The sequence below is a fragment of the Aedes aegypti genome, chromosome 2 (assembly GCF_002204515.2).
Source record: "Aedes aegypti strain LVP_AGWG chromosome 2, AaegL5.0 Primary Assembly, whole genome shotgun sequence".
NCBI lineage: Eukaryota > Metazoa > Arthropoda > Insecta > Diptera > Culicidae > Aedes > Aedes aegypti.
The window spans coordinates 309,209,420-309,225,813 of NC_035108.1; the positions used below are offsets into that span (position 1 = coordinate 309,209,420).

Sequence of the window (16,394 nt, forward strand, 5' to 3'; positions counted from 1 at the left end):
TAAAACTCGAACCATGTTCACAAATATCAATTTAAGAGAGCACTGCGGGTTATTTCTTCGTTACAAAGTTTTCTTATTGTAGATTTTGAGTATGTATGTACAACAAAACGGAGAGTTGTCGCCTTAAAACATAAAATCAAATTTAAAAATAACTCGTGCTCCAGGATATTTCTCCACAATACCTACCCCTAACAGCGTTTCATCTGATTTGAACCTGGGATTGTCATATTTTTGCTGTTATTTGCACCACCATCAGTGGACGAATCCAAAGGTGCAACAAAAAAAAAAAATCGCTTACGCTTTCTGGTCATAAATATCAGTGATGGTTCCACACGGTTGGTACGGAATACGACGAAGCTGGGACCGAACAATATGACAATCCTTGGCAGTGATAAAAACGGAGCAGCAGTTTGTTGTCCCCACTTCAGCCCTCTGTTGATGGCACAATGATGATGCTCTGACTGGGCAGAAAGTGCCATTCGTTCTCATTTGAAATAAATCCAATAATTCCGTTCCGTGTTTTTGCCGGAGGCACCATGCTGGTGCGGGTGATACGTGAAAGTGGATGACTGATGATTCAGTTTGCTTGTGGTTTTTGGAAGATGTTGAAGATGGGTTTTTATGCTGGGAAGTTTGCCGAGATGAGTCTGACATTTCTTTAGATCTGGATCCACTCCAATATTACTTTTCGCGTAGGATAAATTAAGGTACAGATTAATTTGTTTCGCAAAAAAATCGAATAAGAAGCTGGGGTCATTATGACTCAGAAATGTACAAATGAGCAAAATAAATCAGCGCAATAACAGTCCATCGTTTACAGTACACTCATGCCCGAAAGCTGCAGTCATTACTAAATTGGTCGAGATGCAGATCATTCGGAAACGTACTGTCTTCAGAAAACTTGCTTCGGGGTCCAATAACTTCCGCATTGGCAACAATCTTGGTTGATGAACAAACAACATAAACAATCTAGTTCAGAATTCGACCAATGCGTGGCTTCGAGCTTCCGGTAGGGGCTAATTATGCGATACCTTAAATCAGGGTGTAGTTGACCAGTGGGGAGTAGTCGATCATTCCCGTACCCTCATGTATAAACTGTCGAGAGAACTATGATCCAATTTCAATTATCACAATTTATGTGATGTCGCATTACCTGATAGCTGCTCTTGATGTTCCTAACTTCGGTTCAACATTCAAGCTAATTGTACCATGGAAAAACAGATATTTTAGGAAATTTTTGATGAACTGTTGAAGGGTTCTTCTCCAAACAATCTACTATTGTCAAGGCTATATAAAGATACCATTAAAATGAACTGTTTCACATATTCCAGATATGTTTTGGATTGCATATTGTTGCAGTTTTGAATTTGTATATTGAGGATGAAAAATCATTTTCAGAGAAAAACATGTTCTTCCAGTGAGCGAGTTATTAATATCAAAGAAAATTGCATACCTTTAGGCGTTAGGTGTGGTGTATTCTGTAATTCACAACATTCAATTCTAAAATTGACCGATTTATCAACAAGTGTAAGATTTTTGAGACTTGATTCAGATTCAATGACCCCAAATTTAGTTAATAGCATACCTCTTTAGTTTATGAAAACTATCGCAGTAACTGATAAACTTCACCCCGGAATCAAAAACTTCACTTTTGGGATTCCTTGCAATAAGGAGCACTTCAGTACGACGCATATTGTGGCAAAATATGAGCTCAGTAGCTTTCAAGAAACCCCACTGCCGAAGTGAATCAAGAGTGCCAAGAATTGGGTCTGACTCCCTATATGTTGCAGTATCTCGTAATCTTTACTTCTTTGCGGTCTGCAGCAGCCTTATCGCGCTCATTAGGTAAAATTTTAAAAGCGCAATTTTGCCGCTATGTGGCGCTAGCGTGCATGTAATTTGGTCATATTCTAGCAGGCTCTAGCCTGATCTCGATCATCTAGAAAGTTTGTGATTTCAGCAAAGTTGTTCAGAAGCTTGAAAGCAACATGTCAGAAATAACTTGAAGTTTAATCTATGAGAAACTAATGAAACAATTTTGAGAGAAATAACAAAATATTCAAAAAGTAATATTTTTTAAGTACGAAAATTTAGAAGAAGGTATATTTATACGAACTTGTACACTGCAATTTTTCTAAAGACACTAATTTTCTAGGTGGCCAGGATGATGAGTTTGAACCAGTCAGAATGTGACCAAAAATAGTAAAATATTACTGGGTTTTTAAACAGCAGACTTTTCTCTGTAATTTTAATTAGAACTGACAACTCCGTAAACCGACAAGATTCTCGAGCTGTCATAAAAAAATGCTGTGGCAAGTACGAAGATACTCTATGCCCTGGGAAACCGAGAAAATTTCCAACCCGAAAGGATCCTCGACCAGTGGGATTCGAACCCACGACCCTCAGCTTGGTCTTACTGAATAGCTGCGCGTTTACCGTTACGGCTATCTGGGCCCCCATCATTAGAGATCATCTGCTTTGAAAATCTCACGCTTGAGATTTGGATGCAAAATCCCTCAATCAACTCAAACCGTAAAGAATGATTCAGTCGCCAAACCTGTCAAAAACTCGTGAAACCCAAATGTTGTTGTTTATGTTAGAAAGTATTACTGTTATTTTACCAGACTAACAAGAAATTATTGCCGTGTGTGAGTAAACTATGGAAATACGAGACAATAGGCTAGGAGAAGTAGATGAACAAGGATGAATCTGTCATTCAAATACTTGTCAAATTTCATACAAAATCTACTTTTTCTCAGCGATAAGTTCATCCCTCATTCATGCTAGGTGAACCACTTCCCCTAGCCTATGAGTCAAAAAGGTGAGTCAACTCATCCATGATTTTTTGACTGCTGAGTTGCGTTATTGACAACTCACGCATGAAAAATCTCAAGAGTGAGTTATTGGAAATTGAGTTTTTCACAACACTGCTGCAGATAAAAGGGACGTAATGTACGGCCACTTTCCATGGACCTTAAAAATTGGTAATGCAAGGGAGAAGTATATTTCCTCACTAGGATAGTTCATTACCAAAGGCAGCTTGTTCGGATTGTATGTTGCCAAACTTTAGTTGATAGATTTTGTTCACCTAAGCACAAACCTTCATTTGAGAATGTATTTTATAATTTTATCCTTCAAATTCATGAACAACAACTTACTTAATAAATGCTCGTAAATTACCACCAATTTTTAGTTTTTAATTCAATTATTTTCGACTTAAATTCATCAATTTGTAATAGTTTTATAAAGCACGATTCACATTCAGTCTAGGTTTTGTTTCTTGTTTTCTCCTCCTTTCCCATTATCTTATCTTCAATCCGATTTGTAGAGTGGCGAATTCTCGTTATCCCTGTGGTGTTCACACAACTAGTTTCTTTTCAATACTCTGAGTTAATTGCAGTCTCTTGCAAATACCTATTTGTATTTATCTTAATGTATTATTTCGGTATCCGATGATCAGAAAACGCGGGAAACGGGCAGTGTACAATTCCATCAAAGGTGAAATGTTCGTCTCTGATTCCATTGCAAGTTCGAAGTGCATTACTTCTATTCATAAAGTGTAATTATACGCTTTTGTAGTTTGTCCAGAATCCTAAAATGATAAGCCTTTCAATAACACCGGTTGTCGGAAACAAATGGCTGACGAATATTGATGGGACCAAGGTATCTAGAAGGGAGGTAGTTCAATGTGTAAAATCGCCCATTCAACCATGTTGGAAACGCATATGACAGTTGGCGAGTTTGTTTTGATAAGTCTGACTAGCATGCCATGACATTGAACTAATTGTTTGGCAATAGGTTTCAAACACCTTCAATTAAATCACCCAACAATCTAAATTGATGAAATTCAAATTATCTATTCATTCCACATGTTTTCTAGGAGTTATCTTGTATGATTGCTTTGGAGAAAGTTTCGTTTTTATGCATACTTCATATAGAATGAATATGGTTTTTGTACGCTTCTCAGCGTATCCGTAAGGGTTCTTTCGAAAATACTCTCAGAGCACGCGTTACAAACCAATTGATAACTTGATTGAGAATAAGTTTGAGAGTCTATTTACGGCAACGCACTTCTTGAGACCATCCTGAATTATTCTGCTGAAAGGTTTATGCAAGTTTGATATGGAATTCGATGAATTCACGGAAACATCGAAAATCAGCCAGAATAAGTTCTTAAATATCAACAGATTTCAACTTGATACATAAACAGTCGACTCTCCACATATCTATGTTCTATATCTCGATATCTCTCCCCATGTCGATGATTGCTTCGGTCCCTTCATTCTGCACACGATTTCTCCCTCCATATCTCGATCTCGTTATCTCGATATCTCCATATCTCGATGTGTTCCTGTTGATTGTTTGTTCCCAATTTTCGTTCCATATATCGATATGAACATTATCAAAGGTTACTAGACCAGATTTAAGTGATTCAGAACAATTTGGAAACTCGAAATGAAGTTTGTTTGTTTATTATTTTCCTAAAGGCGCACACGAAATTATTGCGACACATTCAACAGGGCATAACTTTTCTACCATTCCGGTCAACCAGTCAGTGATTTTCGATAGCGATCGATATAGATTCATTTTGAACCGTTAGCGATCGTCATCGTTGGTCAAAGATCTATAAAGAATTATGAAGACTGGTTGGTCGGAATTGGGTAAAAATCAACCAAATTTTTCACACTTTTTCATTGATGTGTATTGTTTACATGCTGTCAAACTCGAAGTCGTGTTTTTCGATTCAACGAAAAGGGAGGTGGACCAACGCGAGTCGAGAGAACAAATTCTTTCCAAACACCTGGAATTTCCTGACCTGTCGCTCCGGCAGTTGGGAAAAATGATGAACATTCACCATTCAACCGTCTTCAGAGTGTTGAAGCGGTTCCAGGAGCGGTTGACGTTGGGCCACGGCAAAGGAGCTGGAAGAAAACCGGAACCGGAGAACAAAAAGACGGAGGGAAAGGTGAAGCGGATGATTAAAGCAAATCCCAACGTCTCAAGCCATGATTTGGCTAAAAAGATCGGCATGTCGCAGAACTACGTCCAGAATGCAAAGAAGAGAGCTGGACTACATACATACAAGGTACAGAACTTCCCAAACCACGATGAGCGGCAACAATCGACGGCTAAAACTCGGGCACGGAAGCTCTACGAGACAAAATATGACTGCTGTGTGGTGGACGACGAAACGTATATAAAAGCCGATTTTAAGCAAATTCCGGGGTTGGAGTTTTTCACCGGCAAGAGCAAGTACGATGTGGACGACAAATTTAAGAAGAAGAAACTATCGAAGTTCGCCTTCAAATATCTTATTTGGCAGGCCATCTGCTCTTGCGGACTGAGGAGTGAGCCTTTCGTGACAAAGGGCACAGTAAATGGCGAGATCTACAAATCTGAGTGCCTCGAGAAGCGCCTTTTGCCGTTCATGCAGCAGCACGACGAAGCTCCGCTATTTTGGCCAGATTTGGCATCATGTCACTATTCTAAAAGTGTCGTGGAGTGATATGAGGCCAATTATGTCCATTTTGTTCCAAAGGACATGAATCTGCCAAACTGTCCGGAGCTGCGCCCGGTGGAGCAGTACTGGGCAATAATTAAGCGGGAACTTCGGAAGAGCAAGAAGACAGTCAAAGACGAGAAGGATGGAGGGCATCAAGCGAAAATGCTTTCAATTTTACACTCAAGGCTCCATCGATTAACTTTTCTTTTGATTTTTGAATTAAATATATGTATAAAACTACCCTATTTTTTATTATTTCTAAACATTATAAGAAAATTGGCATGACATTTTCGGTGTCGCAATAATTTCGTGTTCGCCTTTTAGTAACGGAGTGATTTTCAATCTAGTGTTCATTAAATTAATGTTCTTTGCCTCGATCTCTCCCTATCTCGATGGTCAATAAGTTCCGTAACTCAATGGTTTTTAGAACCTCAATGTATACACTCGGTGTCTATTATCTTGATAAATAACAATCTACTGTAAATTCGGGTCAAATTGATCAGTAGGGTGAAATTGATCACCATGCCACACGATTTTCTTTCTTCCTAATGGAGCACAAATATCAATATAACCTGCAGTGAATGAACGTTGTTTGCCGGAACTTTTGTCAAATTGTGTTCAGTGATGTTTTTGGCGTTATAGAATGTTTATTTGTATGAAAATCACGCAAAATTTCAAAATCATGTATGGAACAGTATTGACAAACATCCATGAACTTCATGTTCTGAAAAAGGTTTTGAACATGGTATAAACTTGAAAGTTTGTGAGGATGCTTATAATATATTCCAAAACCAGATTTCATCATCAAAACTCGTACCAACTTGCTCATTCCTTTGAAATAATTGAATTTCTGTACAATATCATAAAATTCCTTGGGAAATTACCTACATTTAGGCGTTTTCTGCGTAATTCTTCAAATTTAATCATTCATTATTTCAATGAATATTGTATTGCTTAGAATTTGGCAACCATATTCGGATTCAGAGAACTCAAGTTCAGTATGTAGAGTTGTTTTGAAAACTAACAACAATCGTATTGACAAGTGATCAATTTCACCCCAAAACGGAATACCCCGATTTTTTATTTTGAAGATGATTTTTAGCACTAAAATCACATTTGTTAGAAAATTTCGGTACACGAGCCAATGAACCTCACCGTTGTACTTGTTTCCATATACTTAGTTGTTTGGCATTGTCAACATTATTGAAAACAGACAAGGAAAACCGAGATAAATGATCAATTTCACCCGAAATTACGGTACTTTGATTTTACTGACTTTTTAAATTTACCGTAGTTCGATACCTATATTAATATAATTATGGACAGGTTCGAAATTGGCCACATCCCCGGGGTACCTCGAACCTACTATAGAGTGGTCTGGACAGCCAGTAGTTCTGGATGTGCTTTCGAAAGCATCACATTCAAAAATCTTAAAATTTGACACCCACATTGATATTTCACCGCACATGTTCCTAACTGACCACTTCCCCCACGGCACCTAGAACCCACTATAAATTGGTCAGAGCATCTAATGGATCTGAATATTTTCTCGGAGGCATCATCTCAAAATGTGATGCCTACTTGGATAGAGTTCCGGTTGAAATGGCCGTATCTCGGAAGATTTCCAACGAAACTTATTGCGTCCGCCTGCATTTAATTTTAAATTGGATCTAGTTTCTTGGAAAAATGTTAACATCCATAGAACGTCACACCACACAAAATTACAAGTGACAGAAAAAAGGTGTTTTGGACATGACCTCGGAAAATCCGGAACATCTCCGGTATCTGGTGGCCAATATGCATGACCAAGCAATTTTCTGAAACTAGACCAAATTTGCCATCGAATGCTTCCAGATGCATCCAATTTCGTCTATTTTTCATAAAGTTATGAGCATTTGAATTTGGGCAAAATTTTACCTATCTCAATCATTCTGCCTATCCCCTGTAGAGTAATAGGCACAAAAGTCCATCACCATGACATAGTCTCCGGTGGGACTCAAACAAAATGAATGTTCGCCTGAAACACAGTTTGTCACACCGTTTGTCGTCGCTGTTTTAAGTATCTCGGGAAAGCTCAACGCGATTGATACTATCCCATGCCAGTGACATCGATTGCGTTTACCTGGTGTTACGTTATTTTGTAAGGTTTGTCGCACAATAAAAATCTGGTTGGTTGGCGATCGGTCGTCAACGAAGTTGGCTTGAAGACTTCTCAAAAACATATTTACCACATGTGACAGACGATGGAAGATCATCTGGAATGATAACACATTTATGACGATTATCGCTTAGAAGTTCTCTCACTCCAAATTCTCACGTTTCTTGAAAATGGAGCATACCACTCGTTCCTTCCACTAACTGTTGTGTTTCCCAAATTTGATCAACCAGAAATACTAAGAACACATCTAAGAATTGCTGTGAGAACTCGTGCACTAACTCATCAAATGAATCGTATCTTAGTTACTACAGGAATTCACCCAAGCAGCTCCAAAAAATCATCATTGAACTTCTGAACTTATGTACCTCTTGTATTACAGCTGGAGAAATTACTATAAGAACTAATTTTGCAGATATTGGCTAAGAGATTACTGTAAGAAACTTTGAAAATTATTTACGGATATGCTTCATGACTTCAGAATTCTTCCTGTTAGAATCATTTTCAACATATCATCAGAATTTCTTTAGGCCATTCGGTGAAAATTCAAAGATCCAAGACTTCTTGAAAATAGTTTTTTTTTTGGAACAGAGCTTGCTTCTCAGCTTTGTGTTTAATGAGCATTTCCACAGTTTTTAACTGCCATTTTTGCATTCGTATATCGAGTTGTGTTTGATCCTTCAACCTTGACGCTTGCTCCAGCGGGGGCCGGCGATGAGGGCAGGATCAAACATGTCGCGCATCGGTCGAGTAAAGTGAAAAAGTGCCGCGTTCGATTAGTTCTTTTTGATCTTTCGACGTTGACGCTTGCTCCAGTGCGTCAAGAAAGCCCGAGCAGTCTTCAGTTGTTGTCCCTCTCGGGTCCGCGCCTATTTTTTCTGAGTGCTTTTATATAGCCGAGCATACGAGTGAAGCTGAAAGTGGATTGTTGCTGCTCAAGGATGACGGATCAATTGGTGAGCTCGTTTCATACTACTATTTCTATTCTATAAAATATGTATGACTGCACCTTTAATCGTTACAACGGTGAGACGTAAATTTGATTTTTCAACAAACTATGAAAGGTTCGTCACTGTGAGTGTCGACATAAACCCTGATTCATAAATTATTTATGTCTAATTTTTTTTTCAAAACACCTTTTTCCTTTTACCTTTATTTTTGTAATTAAAAAAAAACTTTGAATGGTTTGACACTACGAGTGTGGACTTGCGAAAGGTTTAGTTTATTCAACAAACTTTGAAAGGTTCGTCACGTCAAGTGTCGGCATAATTTTCTCTACATAGATATTGTCCATATCAAATCAAAATATTATATTTACATATAAGCATGTTTATATCTCACCAATAATTATTTATCATGGTCTAATCGCTTATCAAAGTGAATCCTGTGACAAAACGATCCTCCCCATTAACAAACATCCCTCCCAGTAACCTTTGTGGAGATGCAGAGGCAAACACGGTCTCCAAATAGCAAAGGTTACACACAAACATTCCTTCCCCCAATCCCACCTGACTGCAAGGACGTGGCCGGCGCCGTTATTGACCATATATAAATAGAGGCACTGAATTATGCACACTGAAGAAGATTATGGCCAATCCCAGCCGATCTTCTAGTTGAATCTTTGTGCAATTTCACTGACTTCGGTCAATCACGGAATAGCAACCATTGATATGTGTAGTCAGTCTAAGCTAAGCTAAGCTAAGCCATTTTAGCATACGAATGCAGCACAAATGTGGCAGAACGATGATACCCTATGCCCAGGGAAGCCACGAAAATTTTCTTAACGAAAAGATCCTGGACCGAGTGGGATTCGCAGCCAGACACCTTCAGCATGGCTTTCTTTGTAGATGCGGACGATACCACTAGGCTCAGGAAGGCTCAAATTAAAATAGTTTCATGAATTACTGTTGAAATTCCTTTCAGCAATCTCCTGTGAATCTTCTAAACCTAGAAAATAATCTGATTTATCCAAGAAATAATCAAAAACTTCAACTAGGAACATGAATAATAACTATTAACAATGAATTTTCGTATAGGGTTTTTTTTTTTTCTAAGAAATCTTTAGAAATCATAAGATAGTTATAAAAGTGCCTCGCAGAATTGTGTTAGTATTTTTTCTAAATTATTTATTGGGGTTTCTGTGGGAATCATTCAATAAGCTACTTTGCGAATTGCACTAATCGAAGCTTTAAAGATACACTCTCGTGTGAAAGTTCGTGGTCACCCCCTAGGAAACATACAGATATGTTCTGTCCATAGTTCAGTAATTACAAGTTTATTGAGAATTCTTCATTTCTTATATTTTTTACCATTTTGACGTTAAATACATCTTACGGCAATAGGTGTATACTACAATAGGTGTATAGGTATACTAGGTATTCTTTAAAAATCTAAAATTTTGAGACCGTCACGAAATTATGTTAGGTTTGGAACGCTAACAACCTAGTCATTCCCACCAATCGGTTGGAAATTTATAAAGAAAATTACTCAAATGGAGAAAACTATTGATTATCGACAATAAACTATCGAAAATTGGGAAAACGTCGACCCCTTTCTTACGCAACCAATCACGTTCAAGCAGTTTTCCACGCTTCTTTTGCGTTCTGCTTCGCTCTATAATCATTCCCTTATTGCGTTTGGGCCCGTGATGCCACATACACAGATTTATCTGTAATCACACATATTTTTTCCTGTTTTTGCCTACAGATATCTGTGATCGCAGATCGCAGATTTTTTAAATGGAAAAGATTTTTAAAATTTTAGGATATTTCACGAGTTTAGGACACACGTTTGGAAGATATAAAGTTGAAATGCCATTACTCTGTTTAGTTTGTTCTCAAAAACTTAAGTATTTTAAACTTTAAGAAACAGTTATACATCTTCAACTTGCTTTTAGTAGAATAAGTTCAAACTAATAATTATTGATGTGCAAAATACATTCATAATTCTTTTGAATCGAATTTTTTCACATCGCTGATTTTTACCAAGATTTATGGAGGTTGACTTAAGATAAAAAAGATGTTTTCAGTCGAAAACACAGATGATATTCGAAAAAAAAATGTGGCAACACTGGTTTGGACATCCGTCTCAGTTCTGTTTTGGACGTTCAACGCGGAGGACGCAAGGCTCATTTACAGCCTTGCGAAGAAGATCGGAGAAGTGCCATCGCCATCGCAAATTTAATCGGGAGTGGAGTATTGGAACCGTCAAAATTCAGCGGATCATATATGTGTCCGTGTTACTGGCGGTATGAAATTCAACCGATAAAATGTGAGTCGACTGAAAATCAACTGATGTATTTTTCTGCCTGATAATCTGCAGAAAATTGTTAATTTCCATATCGACAGCCTCGAATCTAACAGTTCAATCGGCCCTTTTCAGGGCCAACAAATGTGTACAAAAGAGTTAATTGTAATAATTCCTTAATAATTATCATATAGTACCATACAATATTTGGTTTGCCATAATTGACAACACGGAAATTTGAGAATGTACCCGATGACACAGCTGCAGTGCCGTTAGGATGCAATAATGCATCATAATGCTCATATTGTACTTCCATTGCCAAGACATCAGTTTCCCAAATCAGAAAGTGAAGAGTAATAAAAGTAGGAGCATTATTAGCTACTCTAATGGCTTAAATCATACTACCTTCGTCTGATTGGATTCATTCCATTTACATTATGGCTATGGCAATCAACTAATAACAACCCGATAGTGCTATCCATCGGTAACATCATCCAATCTGACCATCAGCCCTTTTCTGGGTCATCATTTCAATACAATTGAGTTAAGCGAGAAATACGTCGTATTTTTTTTTCTATCTTTTTTAAAGTTTTTTTTTTTATTACATCATTCAAAACAACCATTGAATAAATATTCTACCAAGTTGACAGCAGACCCACTGAGGATTTGATCTTATGTAATATTTTCTATCTTCTACCTATCTTCGCTTATTTTGCCAGCACATAATAGATGCGATGCTGTTCAATAGTATATAATCGATTAATTAAATTATGATTGTGTGGGCAAACTAAAGGGTATACGGAATCAAATTGCGGCACACAAAAATATTTGGCAAAATTCGCACGTTCAGCCAATCATTTTCAAACTTTCAGGGAGTTATATTAAATTTCAATTCCATATTACAATACATACAATTATATTCAACGTTCGTGGTACCGATTTAAAACACGAGACAGCGTAGAATGTACCATTCTCAGCGTTCTGCCGATGGCACGATGATATATGTAGATTCGAATTTTCGAGGCACGGGCCTAAAATTTCTTTTCACCGCTGCACGGTGCTCCTCTGACTGACCGTTATTATCAGAAAAAAATCTCCATCAAATCTGTGCTCACCAGTCGTTTTCTATAGCCAAGCTACATGTCTGGGAAAAATTTAAAAAAAAATCGTAGGACCCGTTTTGAAGTTACGCCGTTTTGATTGTTTAGGCTTAAAAATTCAATGAAAATCTGAGATATTAAAACGAATTTTTATTGGTCATGATTATCTGAAGAAATATACCATCAAAATTTGGTTTAAACTATGTATTTCAAGTTATTTGTAACTTATTGGTGGAGTTTTGAATTAGAAGATCAACAAAATATGGAGTTACGCCCTTTTGGAGGTGTAACCATTAAAGACACTAATTTACAATATTTTAATTAGGCATTATAATAACGTCAGGCACGTTCAAATGTTTTCAATAACAAATTGCAATTACATGCCGCAAAAGTCCCTCACAATTAACTGATTTTTTATAGGCTCAAGTGCTATAAGGCATTACGGAACCAATTTCATTATGTTACCAAATTAGTTTTCATACAACAATATTCTGGATAGTTTGGTGAAGCAATAAACTCACGATTCAGATTATTTAACATGCAATTCATCATGTATATCGAAGCGTAAATTAACGTCAGAAAAGCGTAAATTGACGTCAATTTTAGATTATGGGTAGCAGGGTATAGAATAAAATTTCATTTAGTAGAAGCAGCGATAAAAAATGGAAAAAATAATGCAAAGTATAGAACATCCGTTATCATTTTGTCAAATATAATTTGAAATTGTAGCACTTACAGAGCCTAATTTTAAATATTTGTTTTTGTCACCTACCGTCGTTGGGGGTGAGAAAGGGTCAAAAAAGGATATGTACGAATTGTTTAACTCCAATAAACTTCAAATTTGGTGTGTATGTACTTTGATAATACATCCTCAACTATCCAAAAAATTAAAGGAAAATATTTATCCACTACAGCATTACAAGCGAAAGAAAAATAACCCAATCTCACTCAATAAACGGGGTGACACTGTCGTTTGTTTGTTTGTTGGTTTAAAGAGCCTTTAACCGCAAAAGCGCTCATTCGCCTCTCCAATGGGTGACACTGTAATTAAAATAACTTGTTTTTGAGGATATGATTTCGAAACCATTCACTGATGAAATATATTGATGAAGTACGATACAAACAAGATGAAATGACATTAAAGATGTTTCACAAGCATGACAAACCCTTTTAAAAGTATGATTGTACAAAAAAATAGAATAGCTATGTAAATAGCATGTAAAACCAGCATTTATCATCAAGCTTACATAATTTCTCTTGTTGTTTTTAATCGAATTGTTTTTAAAATCTTATCTTCATTAAAATATAGTCTATTCAGTTTCCCCTAAAGTGCACTGAAAACGTGATTATTTTACACCTTCGGAAATAGTTTATTTGCGGAGCGACATTCAGCTATTAATAGATTTCAGGCAGTTTGCCAAGTTGTTGAAGTCATAATCCCGGTAATTTCGAGATCCATCAACTCTCTTGTATTTCCGTGAGAAGTTTCTATAAGATGGTATATTAATAATAATTTGATTTTGAAAAAAAAAAACTGTTTGATTATTGTGCGATGTTGATCCACACGAAAAACTGTTGCTGGTTTGTGAAGCTGTCCGAATTCTTTGCATTGTTGTTCAATTAACGTAATCCACAAGTAGACATATTTGATGTTTCAGCAGAATGGGTTGATTGATTCATACAATTCTTTCTCTATTGCATTTATCCAGGATTCTTACGTGTTTTCGTGATCGAAAAGACCGACAAAAGATAAAATTAAAGATTATCTGAAAGTTGCCACGCCCTTGCTAAAAATACTCCATTTGGCCAACCGCGAACTAGGTGGCGGTAGTGAGCAAACGTCAAACTCGAACAAAAGCAATGCGAGCGCCAAGAGTAGCACGTCGGCCAGCTAACAAATATTAAAATTGGGCACTATTCGACTGTACGATGAAAACAATAGAAGTGTTACGTCTGTTTGTCTGTGACTGAAGTATTGACAATCGTCTTGAGTGCCATAGTTTGGCCAATACTGCATTACTCAGTTATTAAGGTTCAAGTTCTGGGGCAGTTCACTTTGAACTTCCAGAATAGCCGGAGGCAGCTTATTGGGATATAACAATATTTTATGACTATAGATAACAATACAAAATTGGCTCCGTAATGCCTTGATTGCTTGAGCCTATGGAAAATCGATCAATTGTGAAAGACTTAGACGGCATGTAATTGCAATATGCCATTGAAAACATTTGAAAATGATTACCGGTAATAGAATGGCTAACTAATCTATTTAAAATTAGTGATTTTAATAGTTACACTTAAAAATGGGCGTAACTCAAAATTTCGACAACATTCTCATTCAAAACTCCGCCCAGAGGTTACAAACAACTAAAAACACCTACTTCGAACCAAATTTTGATGGTTTAGTACTTCTGATAATCACGACCAATAAAAATCCGTTCAAATATCTTAGATTTTCTTTGAATTTGTGGACTTGTACAATCAAAAGGGTGTAACTTCAAAACGGGCCCTACGATTTTTTAAACGACTGGTGAGCACAGATTTGATGGAGATTTTTTTCTGATAATAACGGTCAGGGGAGCAACGTGCGCTGCTGTTCTTCCGACTCCATCTTCACAACGATTGTACATCTGCCAGTGTAACTTACACAGCTTAAACAAATACACATTGAACAAATTTCACCCCACATTTTAATAGAAAACACCCAACGGGTTAAAAGTTATAGCCATTTAAAAGTAATGTACTTCTTATATCGTATAGGATACGTGGGGCTACAATGGGCCTTAGAAGTCATGAACATTTGCATTGTGAAGAAATCATGGATCATGTGAGTATCGAACTTAGAAACTATCAGCATGCAACCAAGTTAACGTCATGTGGTCATGTCTTGACACAACCCCCTCTATTTTTTTTTAATTTTATTCAATCAATTTTTACAACGACATTTTTCAAAATTTACAATAAAAAAATACATGGCTAATTATCTCAGCATTGAATCGACCAAAATTGTTAATCAATGCAGCATTTGAACTGCAATCTTTGGATGTTTGAAGATTTGTTGCAACATTTTGACAGAGAAGTCTGAAAACTATTTAAAATCATTAAAACAACCATACAGGCCATTGTGCAAAATTTTGAGTTGAAAGTGTCAAACTCGCCAAGGGCGAAAAGCAACTTAAATAAAGATAAATAATAATAATAATATAAAATTTTGAGTTCATCTCCTAGTATGGTGTATGTATCGTGCAAAAGTTTTGAATTCACGTGCGAGGCATACATATCAATTTTGGTAATATTTTGCATTTTCAGTAGTCTACTTCTGAAATAAAAAAAATATTTAGGTTAAAATACCTGAAAGTAAGACCAACTCATTGGCTCTTGAATGAGTCATAAAGAGTTTTTTTAAACGTGTTATTCAAGAGATATGAAGAAAGCACTATGTTTATCGGGTGAATCTGAACTCTTAGAATCGTGTTATTCTTTAAAGTTGAGTCATTTTCGGATTTTTTAAGATAGACTCTTATCAAGGATTCCTTGAATTTTTGCAGAATATCTAGGAAACATTTTTAGAAATGCTATTGACAAAATTGTGGAATAATTGCTGGAGTTTTCCTAGACAGAATTCTTGCAGTCGTTTTCCCTGGTTGGCTACATCCTTGTGATTTTGAATTACAAACAATAAACGTTTACTTTGTAATGGAAAGTGGCAAATGCATAGACATTCTCAATTTTTCAATATTTATATACCACATTCAAAAATCGTTAAAGAGTACTTGGTAGACGTAGAAATTTAAAACTGATTTCAATCACCTCATTCTCAGAAGGCTATTCACCAAAGGAAGCATACGCTTTGATTCGCAGAATTTTCGGTACGGAGGTTGGTACCTGATATTTGTTTATTTGAAATAAGCAGACATTTTATCTGGACGTTATACCTGCCATCCAATACTGGCTATTTTCTTTGAACGATATTCCGAAAACCTCTCATCGTTCTCCTATGGCAACAGTGCCTTTTATGTATCCGGTTGGGGCTTGGATATTTCTCCAAAATGAAAAAAATCCTACTGGGGCTGGATATGTTTGGAGTTGTTCTTCATGAAAACTTTTGAAAGCTTTGCTTGTTAGACTTTTTGGAAGTGAACAAAAGAATATCAAGTTGATACGGATACAATTAAAAAGTTTGTTCCACTGTGAACGTGAACTTTTCGTCTACGTGACATTTTTTGCATCACCAAATTCAAGCTGAAATAAGCGCGACAATTGACATTTAACTGAAGAAATTTTTATCCTGCGTACAGTTACTCAACAAGTGGGAAGTCAATCGCGGTGTCACATGCCCTGATAAATTGCAGAAGGATGATACTTAGTTACAAAGCGAATACTGCGTGGC

General features: G+C 36.7%; 1 protein-coding gene across 9 annotated transcripts in view; it reads right to left on the minus strand.

The window, feature by feature from the left end:
* LOC5568830 (synaptotagmin-1) overlaps positions 1 to 16,394 on the minus strand; it is a 138,157-nt gene that overhangs the window by 97,010 nt on the left and 24,753 nt on the right. The gene's annotated exons all lie outside the window — the stretch shown is intronic.